Raw genomic sequence first — 20183 nt, 5'->3', positions numbered from 1 at the left:
GATCCCAACGATAATACATTCAAATGTGTTGCGGTAAGGATACCACTCAAATAAAATGCACAAGCTCTTACCCAATGATGAACTCACTTTTTTGTACCTATAGCCAACTACACTAACCAAGACTCTGCATGCAACTATGTTAGGCCCCTATACTACTAGTGTAACCCCTTATTGTTATTAGTACAACCCCCTTATTATATTGTTGTACCCATGTAGTCCCCATATTGTTACTATTGTGCCCCATAGAAGCCCACTATTGTTATTATTGTGCCCGTACATTATTATTGTTATGTAAGCTTTAATTATATTATGACCCCTTAGACTCCTATATATAGAAAGGAGGTATTTTCATTTGTATCATCCAAGAATTGTTCATTTATGTAATGTAAAGGAGGTTGTCCCCTCGAAGAGGCTGAATTCTAAGACGTTGATCTATCTTTTCTATCTTTTGTGAGTTGGTTTCATAACATTTGGTATCAGAGCTTTGGATTCTAGGGTTTCACTGCTCCAACCAGGTCATTGTGGCATTTGCACTTTTCCTTTTATTATTATTATTATTATTATTATTATTTTATTTATTATTTTATTTTTTTTTGACGTTTCAGATGCTACATAAAAAACCCATTTGGGCCGAAATCATTCTGAACCTCGGGTCCAAATTTCAGAGCTTTTTGCGCTATATTTGCGGAGATATGACATGAGGAAGTTGGTCTTTTTGTAGACTCCCGAATTACATTCCAAGCAGGTGACTTGGGGAAAATCTTCATAACTTTTGTTTTGAGCATCAAATTAAAATTTCATAAGAAGTTACAGAAAGAGGACGGGTTGTAGTTTCCAGTGTATATTGTTTAGATCCAAAGGTCAAAAGAGTGACACGTGGCACTTCATACAACTTCGCTCTTCTGAAAAGGTATATAATCAGGTCATCTTGGGAGATTGTGCATTACCCTTTCTTGGAGAATCTAAATGTGATCAGACTGGTGGTATTGGAAAGAGGGCGCAGAGGGCTACTGCAAGTGGCAATTTCCGAACTTAAAGATCCAAAAGTACAGAGTTACAGTCGTTTCAAGATCGAGATCCTAAAATGAAGAAAAAGCGAGATGAGAAAGTTTGATAGCAAGGATCCGGTAAATTGGATACTACAGATGGAGAAATATTTTGATCTACATGGTGTACCACTATTACAAAAGGTATGTATTGCATCTTCATATTTAGAACAAGATCAATTTTTATGGTATAAAGGGCTTTGTTCTCATAAACAACTTGTTACGTGGTCAATTTTCACGGAGGAAATTATAGCACATTATGAGAATACAAAGATCGACACCTTCTTTAGAGCAACACCACAACAATTGGAAGAAAAAAGAGAAAAGGGGCTTTGTTACAAAGTGAAAAGCAAAATTATGGAAACAAGGAATTCTACCCCTCACAACTATAAATATGGAAGTATTGTTTCTCCTAGCCTTCCACAACCTACAAGGGTTACACCACAACAATTGGAAGAAAAAAGAGAAAAAGGGCTTTGTTACAATTGTGATAGCAAATGCACTAAAGGTCATAATTGTGCTCAGAAATTATTTTACATAGAGTATGAAGAGGAGAAAGAAAAGGATCAAGAAACATCAAAAGAAGAGGATATACGCCAGGACCCAACCCCAGAGAAAAAAGAAATGAATCCGACCATATCTTTTAAAGCATTGGCAAGAATTACCACTCCTCAAACTATCCAGATAGAAGGACATATCAAGAAAAAAAAAGTTCAAGAAGTGAAAAATCACATCGAGCATCAAGAAATGAATTCGGCCATATCTTGTAAATCATTGGAAAAAATTACCACTCCTCAAACTCTCAAGATAGAAGGACATATCAAGAAGAAAAAGGTTCAAGCAGTGAAATATCGCATCGAGCATCAACAACAAGTTCTCCAACTTTCAAAGGATAACGCCACTTTGGTGCAAAATCAAATGAAACAACAGGTAGATCAACATCGTAGTGAAAAATGTTTTGATGTAGGTGATTGGGTATTTTTACTGCTACATCTCAAGCAAGCTATTTATGAGAAGGAAATGTTGGCAATACTACATGCACTTAAGAAATAGTGATCTTACTGAATGGGAAGACACTTCAAGGTAAAAATGGATCGTGATAGCCTTAAATACTTTTTAGAACAACTATTATCTTTAGAAGAACAAAAAACACGGGTCACAAATATGTTGGGTTATGACTTTGACATCATCTATAGAAAAGGGAAGCAAAATTTTGTTGCAGATGCACTCTCAAGAAAGGATGAGGATGTGGAAGCATTATTTTGTGTTATTTCTATTATCCAACCAGATTGGATAAATGAAGCAAGGGATGAATGGAAGAAGGACGAAGAAGTATGACCACTCATTCAAAAGTTACAGAAGATCCCAATTCAAACAATATTGCCAGAACTTGAAGAGGAAGGAAAAATCATATTGGAACCTGGAGCAGTCACAGAAGCAAGAACCTGACAGCTACGAAATCGATCAATTTCAAAGTATCTCATCAAGTGGAAGAACTTACCTGCTGAATATTCCACATGGGAGGACAAGAATTTTATATAGAAGCATCAAGAACTACTCAAGCGTTGAGGACAACACTTTTTGAAGGAGAGAGGCATGTTAGGCCCCTATACTACTAGTGTAACCCCTTATTGTTATTAGTACAACCCCTTATTATATTGTTGTAACCATGTAGTCCCCATATTGTTACTATTGTGCCTCATAGAAGCCCACTATTGTTATTATTGTGCCCTTACATTATTATTGTTATGTGGGATTTGATTATATTATGACCCCTTAGACTCCTATATATAGAAAGGATGTCTTTTCATTTGTATCATCCAAGAATTGTTCATTTATGTAATGTAAAGGAGGTTGCCCCCTCGAAGAGGTTGAATTCTAAGGCATTGATCTATCTTTTCTATCTTTTGTGAGTTGGTTTCATAACAAATGCTTTACTCAAACCACACTTATCCACAAAGTCAAGACTAACATAACTACAATTATATCAAAGGTCAATCAAAATAGAAATAACTTGATCACAAAACTTACCGTCCATCTCAATGATAGATACCTGGTGTTCTGCCTGTTTGTTGTCTATTGCTGCATAGATACGAGGAATGCTCTGCCCTACATCCCCAATAGTTTGTGCCTCCTCTAAACCATATATCTGAGGCCTACCAGCCTGATATTGTGGACAATCTCTCTTAAGGTGTTCCTTACCAATGTCTGTTGTTTATTGCTACATAGATACGAGGAATGCTCTAACCTACATCTCCAACAGTCTGTGCCTCCTCTACACTATATATCTAAGGCCTACCACCCTGATACTGTGGACAATATCTCTTAAGGTGTTCCTTTCCACATGTCCAACACTCCAACCAACCAGTACTAACACCTCTATGTTGCTGCTGCGACTCATGTCCCTGTCTAGTTGCATTAAACCTCTTTTTCGGTGCCACATTTTTTTCTCATCTACACGTTGAGGCCTTATCCTCTTAGGATGCCATTTACCTTTACCTTTGTCTTTTCCATTCCATCCTTGCTAAGATTCATTCTTACACTTTGCTTCTTCATAGCAGTGCTTCAATTTCCCAATAACTTCCTCAAGTGATTGAGGCTCATCATACTCAATCCGATCTCTAAATGCTAATGGAAAACCATTAAAAAATCACTGAAGTTTAGCCTTCTCATCAGTAAGATACGGTACATACCTCAATAGCTCCAGAAACTTGGTTGTGTACTCTTCATCTTTCATTGATCCCATCTTTAGCTCATATAATTCTTTGGACTTACTGTTATAATACCTCTTTGACAAGTGTTTCTTCCTGAAAAGCCCCTTGAACTCCTGCCAACTCAAGTCATCTGCCCTGATGTCTTTGACCCGCTTAACATCTTCCTACTAGATGTCTGCTTCACCTTTCAAGCTGAAGATCACTACTTTGGCCTTCATGTTATCTATGTACTCATGCAACTCAAATAATTTGTTCATCCCAAGTATACAAGCATCTGCATCTTCTGACTTCTTCACATCTCCACCAAAAGCAGGTGGCTTAGCTTTCTTAAACTCATTTGGCAAGTATCCCCTTTCATTCCCCCGATAAGGATGATAGCAGTGACAAACCATGATTTCTATCAGAAGAACTAGAATAGTACCTTTGCACATCGCCCCTTCTATCTGGAGTGTCCAACAATCTACCATATCTCACCATATCAGATATGTTCAACCTGTGTATACCAAGAGACCTACTGTCATATGACCCATTACTTCAATACTCATGTCCATGAATGATTTGTAGTGGTCCTTGTCGTTGCAAGTCTGACAAACTCTGAAGGAGTATAACATTAACCTCTTATTGTTTCTCTTGTGCATGTATGATCTAGTCATTATCTGCCTTACAACTCCTAACCTCTTCCTTCAAGCTTCTCAGTGTATCTACCACATCAGAAGAGTAACCCACACCACAGTGCTCATTTGATGCATAGGGAGATCCTGTGTAGTCTACCACATCGCTAGCCATTTGATCTCTTTCCTACAATGCATAATATGTTAGATAAACCAAATCATAATAAATCAACGTACCTTAACATAACTTGGGGAGGATAACTTGTCTTCAAGATCAAAAGTCAGAGTGATACATGTATAACATAAACATAATAACATGTAGACATATAACAAGTAAGTGCATCAACACATAAATATCATTCTAGCTAGGGTCTAGCCATCAATGTAAGGCCATATCAACAATGCATGCTATGACCTCATGCATGAAAACAACCATTAATCCATTGTACACATTGCCACATGCAATCATCAACATGTATAAGCAATGCCTAATCATCTACACATACGCATAAACACATGTAGTCGAGCATAAGCGATCAATTCTTGTAATCAAACTACAAGAATGATACATGTAATCAAACCTACAAGAATGTAGCCTAACATACAAGGATGTAAGTAGGCGACACAAAATCAACATGTAAGTAACATGTAACAATATGTAACTAGTCATATACTTATGACGATGCATTCCACAAACTAGACATCAAATTCTCCATGACAACCTTACTTCAACCATAATCAATCATAGTGCAAATGCAACAAGCACATGGAATGCAAGTTTAAGAAACACACATGCAAGTTACATGCATGCATGACCAACACACACCGGCCATCCAGTCCGAGGGGTGAACCATGCTCTGTTACCGCTTTGTAACACCCTCCTCCCACATGTACACAAGTAACCACAACAACTGGGTAAACATGTGATGAGAGGCTACTATGATTGGATTCAAACTCCTATGTGACCTTAAGGATGTGGTATCTATGGAACACATTAACTAACCTATCCACATCAGCAACAAAACCCTCATGACACATGTCAGCCACTCAAACATCATGTCCCTAGGTCTCACTGATGTTTTGGACATCTTAGGCCTTAATCGCTCCCATATTATAGGCAAGAGAGCATCCAGAAACCCAAAGTTGCTCTCACAGGCTTGCCTACTAGTCACTAGAGACTAAATTTATCAGTGTTATGCCAGCGACTCTAGGATTTGAGCCACTTTTTCAGGCCCAAAGCCCAGGTCACTGCCCAAAATGGAATGATAACTTAGGAACAGTAAAAGAATAGGGAAATAATGATGCAAAAACAATAATTTGAACAAGACCTTAATTAGACCCCTACTAGTCATGCCAGATATTTCGTCAAACATATCATCAACAGGTAACCTACATGTGTAAACAACAAAATCAATTCTAGGGATCTCATACTTATATGAGAATTGCTACGAACCATTGCTTCCTCATGTCATTTTCCACATTATTTGCTATTAGGCCATAGATACATTATCCATTCATTTACAAGTAAAAAAATGTTGAGAGCCATACATAACTCTTCTCATAAAACACACATATAACCAACATAATAACAACAAAAATATTCATGAAAGTACAACCATATAGACCACATATAATCCATCAAAATTCTGATAGAAATACAAGGAGAAATAACCTTTCATTAATGAAGCAAAAACCAAACCCGAGATGGGACTTCCATGTTCCTCCTGACCATAGAATGGCTGAGCTAAATATCTCTTCATTCATTCATCCCCGTACGATATTCCAAGCATGAATGTGGGATTCAAACCAAAAGAATCAACTAGGGCATACCGAGGCTAAACCACCTCACCCTCATCAATATAAATTAGGCTTTACTGTAATCCATCCCAAATCACTAGGCCAACACAATGAACACATCATAATAGGCTTTACCATGATCTCCAACCTATCACTAGGCCAAACAAGCATAGATGATCTGAAATGATCATAAGTTAAAACTAATGTAGAATTGATTAGCCATTAATGATTTGAATGTTAGCTGAAAGTGCGAAAACCGAGAGAACTGCTTGAGAAGAAAGACTTTACGACAACTGATAAAACATAAGTAAGATGCATAATAGAAGTGAAAACAACAAAAACACAGCGATACCAGATATAAAAGTTGATTACAGAGTTCTTCCTTGATGGACTACGTCTCCGGGTCCGCTTTCAAGATGGGCGATCACTTTATTAAGATTGAAATAGAAGAGGTCGATTACACAGATATTTGACCAAACTGAATGTGCTCATAGGCACTTCTAGTCACTGTCAACAAATAGTTCTTTGAATCAACTTTCCAACCCCATTCACGGTTCCCAATTCCGACTTCGGATGCTCCCGTTACATTGAAAACAAAACTGCTTATAACCTCCAGAATCTGCATACAAAATCCAAAACCATTGTCCACTTCTTCAATGAACAAAACTGCCCCTTATAGACCTGCAAATACATTCAAACTCCTTCTTCCTAGTTTTAGGAATGAATGGGCTGATTTTTTGGGTTCAAGTACTCGGTCTAGTTGTGAAAGGACACCTAGGATCATTAGCCATGGTCCTCAAATTAACAACTTCACATTTTAATTACAAAAACCCAAAAATAACCATATATTAAAACAGAACCACTGGTGGTTAGGTTGACTGCGTGCTGGCTAATTGTTTCCATGTGAACAGGTGTTTTCTCTCGGCGATCGACTGTTGGATTGACACCTAATGGCTTATCCGCCTGACGGTTACGACTACCATCACGGTGACTGTTTTCATGTGCCCGCGTTCTCCCACCATCACGGCTTACCCTAGCAGTTCTGACGTGGTCTAAGTTGATGCCGACGGTTAACTGTTAACCCTGTCGGATGATCTCTGCTCATGTGAACACTGTAATTTTCGTGGTTAGGACCCCGCGCGGTCAAACTGGCGACTTATGACTATTTTGCATATTTTGTAATGTTTTTAATGTTTCAAACATAGGCCGAGAGGGCTTTAAAACATAGTTTTGTTAGGTTTTATGTCATAGTAACATATCCGATAGGGTTTAGGACTAGGTAATGGTATTTAATGTATGGATTAGGGTTTAGACTTTAGGTTTTCCACCATGGTTTGTCGCATAGGACTTTTAGCATAGGTTTAGTACAATGAGTTAAGTTTAGGTGTTTTAGGTTTGTATTAGGTTTTTAAACATGTCTTCACCATAGCTTTAGTGCTAGGTCTTAGGTTAGGCTTAGTGTTATCAAGAAAACTAGTGTCCATTCAGAGCTGCTAGTCCCACTAAGACGGGTAGCTATCTTAGAAACAAACAAACTAAAGTCACTTGTGTTTTCCTTTATGAGAGATAGATAAGAGAGAGGCGGAGAGTACCAACCTCAGTCTTTCGCTAGTCTCCTTGCTCGTTTCCTCTCTCCGTTGATAGAGCTTTCGCCATTCCTTTCTCACTTGTCCCGCTTCAAAGAACACCTGTAGAGTCAAGGCAACAAAATACCATCAAAGCATAGAGATCTATAACCATAAATAATGCAGGATCAAATGTACATTAACCATATAAATGCATATACAAATACAAGATTAAGAGATATACAAGCATATGGAGGAAAACTCAAATAGCTTTATTAATAGAAGTAGTAGAAGAGAGGATTACAACCAAGCTTTCTAATCCAGCATCATCCTCCCAGCATGAAAGCCCTCTTCACCTCACACAAAGCAAGATCACCCAACAATGTCTTCAAAGAGAAACCAACAACACTTCGTTGCAAATTACAAAATTCCAGCCTCTGGATCTCTAGGATGAGGGATCCATATATAAATGTTTATAGGAGAGTGAGTCAGCTTCTGGGATTTTGATTAGTGTCATTTCACTGATAGTTCTTGGTTCCACTTGGAGATTTTAGATCTCTTACTCATCCCTGGGCGAATTCAGAGAGGCAAGTGTCATATGAGCAGTTTCTAGAAGATTCTCTGGGTTTCCACCTAGCAAACTGCTTCTGCCATTTGTCTGCTCTCGCTCATCGCACCCTACAGAAGGGATTTCTAGTATGCATCACACCCCCCATGTGTAATAGGTGAGATGCATCGCACCCTATGCATGGAGCAGTCTGTATGGTCCTGTTTTGACCAATTCTAAGTAGTTTTTCACAGAGAACTTCTGGGACATGATGTAATCAGTTGACCTTGTTCCTTTATGGTATGAAACAACACTTTTAGGGGTTTAGAATCCCTTCATTTATGGACATATGTGATTAGGGTCATAGTGCCCAAATATGTCTATAACACTTAGGGCCATTACAAAAGGTCTTGCCACCTAGATTAGGTTTAGTTCCACTTATTACAAACCTCTTTTTCACAATATGACATTTAGTCATTAACACCATGACGACAACCAAACCTTACTTGATGTCAACCCATATCGACACCAAATCCTTCTTGGTGGATGAAAAACACATGTCGACAACCAAATCCTGGCAGAACTGACGAAAACCACATGTCGACATCCAGGTACAACACCACATCAATTGAACACCATGAAAAACCATAAACATTACCTGGATAACCTGAACCATAATCAACACTGTTGAAACTGAATGACACTTAACTTAATGCTGACGATGACACTGAACACAGACTATGAACCTATGCAACTAATCTGACAAGATCCTCTTGGATCAATCCTCTCCACTTGAAAGCTTTTGGACCATAAAAGTTTGACTAACCAATTAGGCGATGAGGGTAGAACTCCCTCACTTTCCACCTTGACCTGATGATGTACCAATACATTCGATCAATCACCTGAAAATGATGACCCTAATGATGATGACCATGGCACATGTTGATTCGGTGACCTGTTCCATCCATTTGCATTACGAACAACTTGCAACGATGGTCAAACAAGCTGTTATGAACATGGCATTTGATTTCTTTCCGTGAAGAACCATGAGTTAGTGATTCATAATCATCTTTGAAAATAATCTCTATAGGATATTGTTCAATACATTAACATGTATTAACAATCTATTTTGTGGAATAATAGAGACAATCAAAGATATTCTTGAAATCAAACCAACTACTTGACTTGACATACTTTCTTGCTGCCTGGTTACTAAGTGAACTTGCTGCAATGAACCCATCAAATTGTAATATGGAAATTGCTGCAACTTAGTTTGTCTTTGAATATATTGAATTAGGTGTTGATTTGTTTGAATCACTTTTTCTTTATTTATTAAATGATGTTTCCATTGATTAGCACTTTCCCCTGATGCATAAGTTTCCCTTAAATAATTTGACACTGCTTTAGAAAAGGCTTTGATATGAAAACAAATAGGTTTTCTCTCCACTTGAAAAGAGGTTTCCAAACTGTTTGAAACATGAAATGGTGACACAATACAAGAGAAATGTAACACTGACTTTTCCAATACTGACCTACATCCCTGTAACTGTTAATTTCCAAACTTGGACTGAATTGATTCATTTTGACGTTAGGAAGAGGAAATTTAGGCACAAACTGTAATTCATGTTATATTCCCTACTTATGAGTAAGATGTTTGGTTTTACATAGAACTGGAATAGTTTCTATCTCTTTGATCAAACTATCTTTAAGTTGAATCTCATAACTTAAATAAGCATCATGTTGATTGTTATGTTGCTCCTTTACACACATGATTACAAATATTTTATTTGAACTTATTAATCGCTTCATCTGATTAACATTAATATTCAAATTATTTTTACTTTGATGTTCCCTGACAATAAATTCAACCCCATCTTTCCTAAGGTGATATTATGCTCTCTCCTATAAAATATTGCATCACGATCATAAAGATAAGGACTTCCTAAGACAACTCCACATATGTCTACTGGGGCCACATCTAATTCCACTTCATCAATGTAATTAGCTGTAATGGAAAATCTTAATCGACACTGTTTGGTGACTTTTATCTGAGTTGATTTATCTAGTCATCCTAATGGGTAAAGTCTTGGATGATTCCATGTTTCCAAACCCAAACTCTTAACTAAATATTCAGATATTAAATTCGCCTGTGATCCACTATCAAACATTGTATCTATCTTTGTATGCTTAGAATTTATCCTTATGTTAAACAATTCAACTCTTTTATCCCCATATGAAGGATTTATGTTTGATGAAGATGCAATAGTTTTCGAACTTGAAACAATGTCAGAAGTTTTCCTTGTCGTAACCATAGCAGTTATCCTCCTATCATCACCTAAATCTGAACCTAAATCTTGCTGGACTGCTGCAATGGCCTTCTTTTAATCCTTCTCCTTAAGGAACTTTTTGGGCTTAAGTTTTGGATGAAGTTTCCAACATTTAGATTCATCATGATTGATTCTCTGGTAATGAGAATAAGTAGCTCTTTCCTTCTGAGCTATCACTGATTTCTTTCTCTTCGAATTGTTCTTCCCCTTATTGTCATTAGAATCTTTGATTTCCAACTCTTTGGATGATTGCGATGAAAACTTGAATGGTTTGCCACCTGATTCAATATGTATGGCCTGAACACACTTCATCAAAATCATCAGGATTAAACATCAATAATGTATGCTGTAAATATGAATGTAAATTGTTGATGTATTTTAACAAAGTTTCACGTGTATCCAATGAAATACCAAGTGCCAATGCTTTCTTTCTGAATTCCTGAGTAAACTCCTGAACACTTTGCCCTTTCCTTGCCTCAGATGCTGCCAATAAATAACAGCTTGCTGCATGTATCCTAAAGGATAGAATTGTTTCCTAAGAGATTTTAAAAACTTAGACCATGAAGAGATGACTTTTCCTTTTCGCTTTACATCTATCTGAGTTTTACTTTCTCACCAGATTAAAGATATTCCCCCATTCTAAGTGTAGCTAACTGAATTTTCATTTTATCGTTAGAAATATTTTGAATGCGACAATACACTTCTAATAGCTTGATCCAATTATCTAGCTTTTCAGGATTCATTTCACCATCATAAATAGGTAACTCAAATTTCACATCAAGTTTCAAAAGAGATGTTTTCTTAGGTTTCTTTTATGTTTCAGATTATGCACTGAAAGAAGAAGAAGAAGAAGGGGATGGTGGAGATGATGTAGGTGAAGGTGGTTTATTAGCCTTGCCTTTACCTTTGTCCTTCTTCGATGTCTTTGAAGAAGAAGCTGCTTCTCTCGCCTTCTTGTCTTCGTAGAGTTCTTTGAACATCTGCTGCATAGTCAAGAATGCTTGTTGAAACTATTCATCACTCATCTTAGTTTTAGTATTTTCACCTGCATCAGATCCTGTCATGGTCGACTTATGAACGACTTGTTACTTTCCAATATCTAGATCAATCTGCTCAAGGATTCCTTCTCCTCGTTGCGATTTTGACTTGGTTAACATTCAATGGAAAATTATACAAATGCAACATGCTCTGATACCAAATTATATGATCTGAAATGATCATAAGTTTCTACTGATGTAGAATTGATTAGCCATTAATGATTTGAATGTTAGCTGAAAGTGCGGAAACCGAGAGAATTGCTTGAGAAGAAATACTTTACGATAACTCATAAAACATAAGTAAGATGCATAATAGAAGTGGAAAAAAAAAGAAAAGAAAAAAAGAAGAAGAAGGTGATACCAGACAACAAAGTTGATTACGGAGTTCGTCCTTGATGAACTAAGTCTCCGAGTCCGCTTTCAAGATGGGCGACCGCTTTATTAGGATTGAAACAAAAGAGGTCATTTACACAAAGATTTGACCAAACTAAATGTGCTCGCAGGCACTTCTGTTCACTGTCAGCCAACACTTGTCATGGTTCCCAATTTTGACTCAAGGTGCTCCTGTTACGCTAAAAACAAAACTGCCTATAACCTCCAGAATCTGCATACAAAATCCAAAACCACCCTCCCCTTCTTCAATGAAAAAAATTGCCTCTTATAGGCCTGCAAATACATTCAAACTCCTTCTTCCTAGTTTTAGGAATGAACGGGCTGATTGTTTGGGTTCAAGTACTCAGATTAGTTATGAAAGGACACCTAGGGTCATTAACCATGGTCCTTGAATTAACAACTTCACATTTTAATTACAAAAACCCAAAAATAACCATATATTAAAATAGACCCGCTGGTGGTTAGGTTGACTGTGTGCTGGCTAACTGTTTCCATGTGAACAAGTGTTTTCTCTCGGCGATCAATTGTTGGACTGACACATAATGGCTTATCCGCTCGGCGGTTACGACTACAATTGTAGTGACTATTTGCGTGTGCCCGCATTCTTCGACCGTCGTGGCTTGCCCTGGCGGTTCTGACGTGGTCTAGGTTGATGTCGACGGTTAATTGTTAACCCCTTCGACTGATCTCTACTCATGTGAACACTGTAATTGTCACGGTTAGGACTCTGTGCAGTCAAACTAGCGGCTTATGACTGTTTTGCATATTTTGTAATGTTTTTAATGTTTTAAACATAGGCCGAGAGGGCTTTAAAACATAGTTTTGTTAGGTTTTGTGTCATAGTAACATATCCAATAGGGTTTAGGACTAGGTAATGGTATTTAGTGTATGGATTAGGGTTTAGACTTTAGGTTTTCCACCATGGTTTGTTGCATAGGACTTTTAGCATAGGTTTAATACAATGAGTTAGGTTTAGGTGTTTTAGGTTTGCATTAGGTTTTTAAACATGTCTTCACCATAGCTTTAGTGCTAGGTCTTAGGTTAGGCTTAGGGCCATTACAAAAGGTCTTGCCACCTAGCTTAGGTTTAGTTCCACTTATTACAAACCTCTTTGTCACAATATGACATTTAGTCATTAACACCATGACGACAACCAAACGTTACTCGATGACAACCCATATTGACACCAAATTCTTCGAGGTGGATGACAAACACATGTCGACAACCAAATTTTGGCGGAACTGACGACAACCACATGTCGACAGCCAGGTACAACGCCACATCAACTGAACACCATGAAAAACCATAAAAATTACCTGGATAACCTGAACCATAATCAATGCTGTTGAAACTGAACGACACTGAACTTAATGCTGACGATGACACTGAACACTGACGATGAACCTATGCAACTTATCTGACGATATCCTCCTGGATCAATGGATGCCACTAATTTCTCCACCTACACCGTGAGGAATTTTCTTGTCTTTGAGTCTCTAAGGCTTTACCGTAATCCAAACCCAAATCACTAGGCCCTAAACCCAGACCCATTCTCGAAGCTATACTGCATATCCCAAACCCAAGATTACTAGGCCCAATAGAGAGAAAACCACCTCTTAGACTTATCGTATATCCTCTCATTCACCGGTAAGGATTCCTAGGCCCACTGATGCAACACAATCCTGGCTTTACTGCAACCCACAGTCTGGCTCAGGGGTCACTAGGCTAGTGGATTTACGGTGATCCATAGTACAGTTCAAGGACCACTAGGCCATGTGCTCTATCATTCAGAGATCCACCCCACTCAACTTCGAATCCATCCAGCAATCCAACTCAACCCAAATATGAGAACCCCTTCACACCATGGCTATCTGAAAATGGCAAGGCTACACTGAAAACACTGTTACACACGGAAAACCCAAGCCATGCTAAAAAATAACCACTTGTAATACCATGCATGCCAAATCTAGCAAGGAAACTACACATGCAAATCGATACCTGGAAATAATATTGATGTAGCTACTTGATCCTACCTTGCCCTTCTTGATCTTTGCTTCCTCCTGCCTTCTTTGCCTTTCTTGATCCAATGCCAAAGTTTCTCCAAGAAAACTCTGTGTTTAAGAGTGAGAAAGAGAGATAGAATGATGAGAGAGCTCCAAAACTCAACTGACAAAAGGTTACCAAATGATCCTCATAAGCCTTTTTATTAATGAGGCTTCTATTTTTTTCATTTTCCTCCGCACATGCAACATGTGACCTTTCACCTCATTTTTCTCCTAATTTCCATTATTTTCATAAATAAATGTGCCAAAAATGCCATTTTGCCTTTCTAAATCCTTAGCCATTGCCTTTGCCAATTTCCTTAGCAATAAACAACCAATTAAACACCCCCTAGGACGTCTTGCTCAACATTCAGCTTGGAATAATTGTCCCATCAACCGTGATTTTTATTTTTTCCTTTATTAAATTTTATTACATGAAATTTTCACCAGGGCTCTTACGTAACCCTCCCCCTTGGGGAACACCGTCCACTGTGTTAGACCACACCAAGACCTCAGCCAAAATCGTTGAAAAGAAAACATACTTCCCATGGAGATTTATAACATAGCTCGATGCAGTATTTACAATGATCACCTTGGTGAAAAGGAAACCAACATCATAACAACATAACAACATGACATCATAATTACATGACACCCATACCACCTATTGGAGCTTTATAACTGAGCTCATGGTGGTATTTACATCCATATACATATGTACATGTAGCAATATCACCAAAACATATATCAAGACATATACCAAAATCACACCAAAACACCAAGCCAAAACTGCTTTGCCTCAATCGAAAAACAAGGAAGGATACATAGCCCGCATCTGATCTACCATCTCCCATGTTGATTCATCGGGCCCAAAGTGCTTCCACTAGAATTTAACTTGCTTGATTTTTCGGTTCCGAAGCATGAGCTCCTTTTTTCTGCAATATACACTAAGGCTTCAAATGGAATTCTCCATCTAGTTCCACCTATAATACAGACCAGTCAATCACATGATCAACATCCTTAACATACTTCTTAAGCAATGATACATGGAAAACATCATGGACTTTCACTATCGGAGGCAGTGCAAGTCGATAGGCTACTGGCCCAATCCTCTCAATGATACTAAAGGGTGCACAAAATTGTGGTGCCAACTTGGCTCATGATACAATCCATAAGGAGCTCTTCTTCGGTTTGTTGCACAAGTACAACTGTTCCCCAACCTGGAAATCCTTCAACAACCTGTTCCGATCTGCATAGCTTTTCTGCCTATCCTGTGCTGCTTTTAGATTTTTCTTTATAACCTAAATTTCTTGTTCCATGTCTGCCAACATCTCTAGTCCAATCAACACCTTGTTAACCGGATCACTCCAACTTATGGGAGTATTGCAACAACGCCCACAATGCCTTAAAAGGTCTCATCCTCAATGAGTCCTGATAATCATTGTTCTATGCGAACTGTACCAAACGAATACACTCTTCCCACTGTTACTACTGATGCATCACATACATCCTTAAAAATGCCCTCCAATATCTTGTTGACCCTTTCTGTCTGTCCATCTGTCTGTGGATGATGAGTTGTGCTGAAGGCCAACTCTGTGCCCAAACTTGCAAATAACTCCTTCCAAAACTTGGAAGTGAACTTCACATCCCTATCCGACACAATCTTCTTTGGGACACCATGCAATATGACCACATCTCGGATGAATACCCATGCCACATCGCTAGCTAAGAATATAGGCTTCACTGGGATGAAGTATGCAACCTTCATAAACTTGTCCACAACAACCATGATGGAATCATGTTGTCTCAATATCTTCGGAAACCCTATAATGAAGTCCATGGAAATGACCTCCTATTTCCACTCTGGAATCACAATTGGCTGTAGCAGTCCGCCTGGGTGCTTACACTCTGCCTTCAGATGTTGACAATCAAAACACCTAGCCACGAATTCTGCTACATCCTTCTTCAAATTCGACCAATAATAAAATTTCTTCATTGCATTCAAACTCTTCTAATAACCTGGGTGACTTGAATAAGGTTTCACATGAATCTCTCCCAAGATCATATTCTTGAGCTCACTGCTCTCCAAAACATATATCTTGTCTCTGAATTTCACCAATCCATCCACTGTAAGACAATAATCCATACCTTGTGCACCTGTACTTGTACCTATACCATGCTGCAACCTGTGCACAATATCCATATATCTGACATCCTGCTGACCTTCCCACAAGATCCTATCATGTATATATGTCTATAGAAGCTTATTGCTACTAAGTGATTTACCTATATCTGTATGCTAAGAGCATATACTTTTGATATACCTAATCTCGAAATCAAACTCGTTGATTGTCGCTAACCATCTAGGCTGTTGGGCATTGACATTCAGTTGGTCAAACAAATACCTCAACCCAATATGATCACTGATAAGTACAAACCTCCTGCTAAGAAATTAATTTCTCCACATTTTTAATGCATGTATGATCACTCCTAACTCAATATCATGTGTCGGGTAGTTCTGCTCATGCGCGTTTATTTTCCGGGACCCATAGCATACCACATATCTGTTCTGCATAAGGACTCCACCAAGCCCTCTCTTGCAAGCATAATACTGCAAACTCTTTGTCCAGATATGCAATCGTAGCACTAGTGCATGTGTCAATAGTTACTTAAGCTACTAAAAGCTAGCCTCACACTCCTTTGTTGATTCGAACTTCTTACGTTTCCTCTACAATGGCATGGTAAGATAAGCAATCTGTGAGAAGTTCCTAATGAACCTCCTATAGTAGCCTGCCAACCCCATGAAAGATATCACCTCATCCATATTATTAGCAGCTAACCACTCCATGATGGCCCTTAACTTCTCTAGATCTACTTCAATGGCCTCCTTCAAGACAACATGCCCTAAGTAATGTAACTCACTCTGAAAGAAACCACACTTGTTGAGCTTAGCATACAACTGATGCTCCCTCAACAATCTCAACACTGCTATTAAATGCTCAGAATTATCTTCCTCATTTTTAGAATATACTAGAATATCATCAATGAACACAACAAACTTATCCAAATACAGATGCAACACACTATTCATCAAGCACATGACTGTAGTTGGAGCATTAGTCAAGCCAAATGGAACAACAACAAACTCATAATGCCCATACCTGGTCCTAAACGCAATCTTGTAAATTTCCTCCTCTTTGATGCGTACCTGATGGTATCCTGATCTCAAGTCGATCTTGGAGAACACTGTTGCTCCCTTCAGCTGATCGAACAAGTCATTAATCCTTGGCAACGAATATTTGTTCTTCATGGTCACTTTGCTAAACTACCTATAGTCAATGCATAATCTAAGAGTTCCATGTATCTTCTTCACTAACAAGATCGGTGCACCCCAAGGTGATACACTTGGCCTAATGTATCCCTCGTCCAACATTTTCTTCAACTATAGCTTTAACTCAACTAATTCAGGTGTGCTCATCCTGTAAGGTTCTTTTGATATTGGAGTTGCCCCTGGCACTAACTCAATAGAAAAGTTTACCTCCCTCTGTAATGTCCTTAGGAAATACATCCTAAAAGTGTTGCAAAACTGGGTACCTGCTCAACACATCTGCATTCTCAACCTCCTCGCCCTTATCAGTAGAAATGCCTACTACAAATAACATACACCCTTTCCCACGGTTATGCTTTGCTTGCTTAACTGTCACCATCCTAACTGATGTGGCTTTCTTCTTACCCTGCAAGACTCTTAGTTCTCCATTGTCATCAACACACTCAATGGCGTTGTCATAACAATATACCTTGGTTCTATGAAGATACAACCAATCCATGCCCAACAACATACTGTATGATCCCAACGGTAATACATTCAAATGTGTTGCGGTAGGCATACCACTCAAATCAAATGCACAAGCTCTTACCCAATGATGAACTCTCTTTTTTGTACCTATAGCCCGCTGCACTAACCAAGAATCTGCATGCAAATCTTTACTCAAACCACACTTATCCACCAAGTCAGCTACAGTTAGATCAAGGGTCAATCAAAATAGAAATAACTTGATCACAAAGCTTACTGTCCATCTCAATGATAGATGCCTAGTGTTCTGCCTATTTGTTGTCCACTGCTGCATAGATATGTGGAATGATCTGCCATACATCCCCAACAGTCTATGCCTCTGTACACTATATATTTGAGGCCCACCACCCTGATTCTGTAGACAATATCTCTTAAGGTGTTCCTTGGCACATGTCCAACACTCCAACCGACCAATACCAACACCTCTATGTTGCTACTGCGACTCATGTCCCTGTCTAGTTGCATTAAACCTCTTTTGTGGTGCCACATTTTCTTTCTCATCTACATTTTTCAGGCCTTGTCCTCTTAGGCTTTCATTTACCTTTACCTTTGTCTTTTCCCTTCCATCCTTGCTGAGATTCATTCTTACACTTTGATTGTTCATAACAGTGCTTCAATTTCCCAATAACTTCCTCAAGTGACCAAAGCTCATCATACTCAATTCGATCTCCAAATGCTAATGGAAAACCACTGAAAATCACTAAACTTTGGCCTTCTCATCAGTAAGATATAGTACATACCTCAGTAGCTCCAGAAACTTGGTCGTGTACTCTTCACTTGTCATTGATCCCATCTTTAGCTCATAGAATTCTTTGGCCTTATTGTCGTAGTACCTCTCCGACAAGTACTTCTTCCTGAAAATGCTCTTGAACTCCCTCCAACTCAAGTCATCTATCTCGATGTCTCTAGCCTGATTAACATCTTCCCACCAGATGTCTACTTTACTTTTAAAGCTAAATATTGCTTCTCTGGCCTTCATGTTATATGTGTACTCATGCAAATCAAATAATTTGTTCATCCCAAGTATCCAAGCTACTGTGTCTTTCAGATTCTTCACATATGCTTCAAAAGTAGGTGGCTTCACTTTCTTAAACTCATCTGACAAGTATCCCCTATCATTCCTCTTGTAAGGATGATGGCGATTACAACCATAATGTGTATCAGAACTAGAATTAGAATAATACCTATGCTCATCACCCCTTCTATCCAGAGTGTCCAACAGTCTGCCATCTCTCACTATATCAGATCTATCCAACCTGTGTCTACTAGGAGACCTACTTCCATATGTCCCATTACATATATCCTCATATCCATGGCTGATCCGAAGTGGCCCTTGTTGCTACAAGTCTGACGACCTCTGAAGGAGTATAGAATTAACCTCTGCTTGTTTCTCTTGTGCCTATATGATCCGGCCATTATGTTAGGCCCCTATACTACTAGTGTAACCCCTTATTGTTATTAGTACAACCCCCTTATTATATTGATGTACCCATGTAGTGCCCATATTACTATTGCGCCCCATAGAAGCCCACTATTGTTATTATTGTGCCCTTACATTATTATTGTTATGCCGGCTCTGATTATATTATGACCCCTTAGACTCCTATATATAGAAAGGAGGTCTTGTCATTTGTATCATCCAATAATTGTTCACTTATGTAATGTAAAGGAGGTTTCCCCCTCGAAGAGACTGAATTCTAAGGCGTTTATTTATCTTTTCTATATTTTTGTGAGCTAGTTTCATAACATTTGGTATCAGAGCTTTGGATTCTAGGGTTTCGTTGCTCCAAACAGGTCATCGTGGCATTTTCGCTATAATTTTTTTTCTGTGATGTTTCAGAAGCTAAAAAAAAAACCCATTTGAAAAGAAATCATGCTGAATCTCGGGTCCGAATTTCAGACATTTACATGCTATATTTTCGGAGATATGATCTGATGAAGTTGGTATTTTTGCAGACTCCTGAATTACATTCCAAACAGGTGACCTGGGGAAAATCGTCATAACTTTCTCTCTGAGCATCAGATTGAAATTTCATAAGAAGGTACAAAAAGAGGACATGTTGTAGTTTCTTGTATATATTTTTCAGAGCCAAAGGTCAAAAGAGTGACTTGTAGCACGTCGTACAAGTTCGCTCTACTGAACTAGTCTATAATCAGGTCACTGTGGGAGATTGTGCATAACTCTTCCTTGAAGAATCCAATTTGGATCAGACTGGTGGCATTTTAAAGAGGACGTAGATGGATACTAAAG

The sequence above is a fragment of the Pinus tabuliformis genome, chromosome 5_2 (genome assembly GCF_031772625.1).
Source record: "Pinus tabuliformis cultivar Carrire ecotype Pingquan chromosome 5_2, CPIR1, whole genome shotgun sequence".
Taxonomy (NCBI): domain Eukaryota; kingdom Viridiplantae; phylum Streptophyta; class Pinopsida; order Pinales; family Pinaceae; genus Pinus; species Pinus tabuliformis.
The sequence above is the reverse complement of the archived record's forward strand: the minus strand, read 5'-3'. Positions refer to the sequence as shown.